Source organism: Cupressus sempervirens, chromosome 1 (genome assembly GCF_028749045.1).
Source record: "Cupressus sempervirens isolate cs-2001-9-10 chromosome 1, ASM2874904v1, whole genome shotgun sequence".
NCBI lineage: Eukaryota > Viridiplantae > Streptophyta > Pinopsida > Cupressales > Cupressaceae > Cupressus > Cupressus sempervirens.
In genome coordinates, this window is record NC_143118.1 from 123,616,625 (window position 1) to 123,619,752 (window position 3,128).

Consider the following 3,128-nt stretch of genomic DNA (forward strand, 5'->3'; position numbering starts at 1 on the left):
AACTGATTCAATTTGAGTATAAAAAGGAGTTAACTGATTTAACTCATTTTTAATTAATAGTGAACTGGAAATTTCCCTTTTTGAACTGAAAAGAGATTTTGTTGAGATATTTAATTTAATAAAATGAGATATGCTCTCATAATTATTTTTTCTATTTAATTAAATAATCTTTAATTAATTAGAGACGCTTTTCTTATTTAATTAAATAACTTCATTTAATTAATTAGGAATGGCTTCTCATTTAATTAAATAACTTTGTTTAATTAATTAGAAGTAAGTACTCCATTTAATTAAATAATTTTGTTTAATTATTTCAAAATTCTTTTCACAACTAGTCAACTAAAGTCATCCGTGGTTAAATCTGGTCAACTTTTGGTCAAACTTGATCATTGCATATGTGAATATGAGCAAATGTGAGTATGAATTCTAGCGACAATTCGATGCAAATTCTCATTTGACCTTTCAAAATGAAGAGATGAGGGTCTCTTAAATAGACTTTCTTAGAATTTGTTATTGGTTGAGATCGATTTCAATCAACAGTCAGGATTAAAGGTGAAGTTCAGTCATAAAGGGAGATTTCTAAATTAAAGGGAGTTAATGGATTTAATTTGAGTAAAATAAGGAGTTAACTAATTCAATTTGAATAGAAAAAGGAGTTAATTGATTTAACTCATTTTTTATCAATAGTGAACTGGAAATTTCCCTTTTTGAACTGGATAGAGATTTTGTTGAGATATTTAATTTAATAAAATGAGATATGCTCTTGTAATTACTTTTTCTATTTAATTAAATAATCTTTAATTAATTAGAGACACTTTTCTTATTTAATTAAATAACTTCATTTTATTAATTTGGAATGGCTTCTCATTTAATTAAATAACTTTTTTTAATTAATTAGAAGTAAGTACTCCAGTTAATTAAATAGTTTTGTTTAATTATTTCAAAAGAAATTCGAAACTAGTCAACTCAAGTCAACCGTGGTTAAATTTGGTCAACTTTTGGTCAAACATGATCTTTGCGTATGTGAATACGAGCAAATGTGAGTATGAATTCCAGCAACAATTCAATGCAAATTCTCATTCAACCTTACAAAATGAAGAGATGAGGGTCTCTTAAATAGACTTTCTTGGAATTCATCAACAGTTGAGATCGATTTCAATCAACGGTCAGGATTAAAGGTGAAGTTCAGTGATAAAGGGAGATTTCCAAATTAAAAGGAGTTAACGGATTTAATTTGAGTAAAATAAGGAGTTAACTGATTCAATTTGAGTAGAAAAAGGAGTTAACTGATTTAACTCATTTTTTATCAATAGTGAACTGAAAATTTTCTTTTTTGAACTGAAGAGAGATTTTGTTGAGATATTTAATTTAATAAAATGAGATATGCTCTCATAATTACTTTTTCTATTTAATTAAATAATCTTTAATTAATTAGAGACACTTTTCTTATTTAATTAAATAACTTCATTTAATTAATTAGGAATGGCTTCTCATTTAATTAAATAACTTTGTTTAATTAATTAGAAGTAAGTACTCCATTTAATTAAATAATTTCATTTAATTATTTCAAAATTCTTTTCGAAAGTACTTAACTCAAGGCAACCGTGGTTAAATCTGGTCAACTTTTGGTCAAGCTTGATCTTTGCATATGTGAATATGAGCAAATGTGAGTATGAATTACAGCAACAATTCGATGCAAATTCTCATTCAACCTTTCAAAATGAAGAGATGAGGGTCTCTTAAATAGACTTTCTTGGAATTCATCAACGGTTGAGATCGATTTCAATCAATGGTCAAGATTAAAGGTGAAGTTCAGTCATAAAGGGAGATTTCCAAATTAAAGGGAGTTAACAGATTTAATTTGAGTAAAATAAGGAATTAACTGATTCAATTTGTGTAGAAAAAGGAGTTAACTGATTTAACTCATTTTTGATCAATAGTGAATTGGAAATTTTCCTTTTTGAACTGAAGAGAGATTTTGTTGAGATATTTAATTTAATACAATGAGATATGCTCTCATAGTTACTTTTTCTATTTAATTAAATAATCTTTAATTAATTAGAGACACTTTTCTTATTTAATTAAATAACTTCATTTTATTAATTAGGAATGGCTTCTCATTTAATTAAATAATGTAATAAACACTTTACGAGTGTCAAGCGACACTAAAAGAACATAATTATGAACATTAACATTCACTGAACAAAAAAGATATATACATATATCTCACAAGACAATACGTGAATTATGAACAACAACGTCTCCAAAATTAGCACAAGGAGATCAGTTATGTTCCTCCGTAGGGTTTCTCAGCTAAATATCTGCACACTCATTGCACACATCAGTAGTCCCATAGAATCACATGTACATAAATGTATACATATCAAAAAAATTCATAAATTAAAACATACATCATTAAGGGTTTCTTCATCCTACTTAATTCTTAATCATTTAAAATCTCTTAAATCAAAGTCTCAATCCTACATTTACTGATTTCATCAACATACATATACATGAAACATTAAATAACAATCATCAAATATATCTGAAAGTAACATCACACAACATGAAATAATAAAGTATGTTCTAAGCATCAGATAATGTCTTGACATTTCGAGTCGTGAGTATCAAAATGATAAAGTAATAACTAAGGCTATGTAGGGTCAGGGCAAGGCCTCACATCCTTCCCCACTAGGCATGAACTTCCTCCTGGAGTTCATCAAAAGACAAGGGTATTGAGATTGCATCCGTACTACATCTTCCCAAGAAATAATGACCTCATCACAACATTCCCACTAGACCCTAAATTTGTCTAGCTCTCAACCTTGAGGAGCTAGGGTTTGTTGGGCAATAATATGGATAGTCTCTAGAGCTAACTAGCTGACTAACTCCACCTGTAGCCCCAATATCTGTAGCCTGATGCTCATCTTGGTGGTTATCAATCGCTGTAAAAACTCTGTGGGACCTGCCCATGTCTCCAACTATTGGCTCTGAAAAAGCCCCTCTCTGACCACTAGATGACTATCCCTACGGACACTCTCTAGCTATATGACCCATGCCACCACAAGCATAGCATGGCCCTTGGGTATAAGATCATGTATCCTATGATCTTGACTACTGTGGGCCCC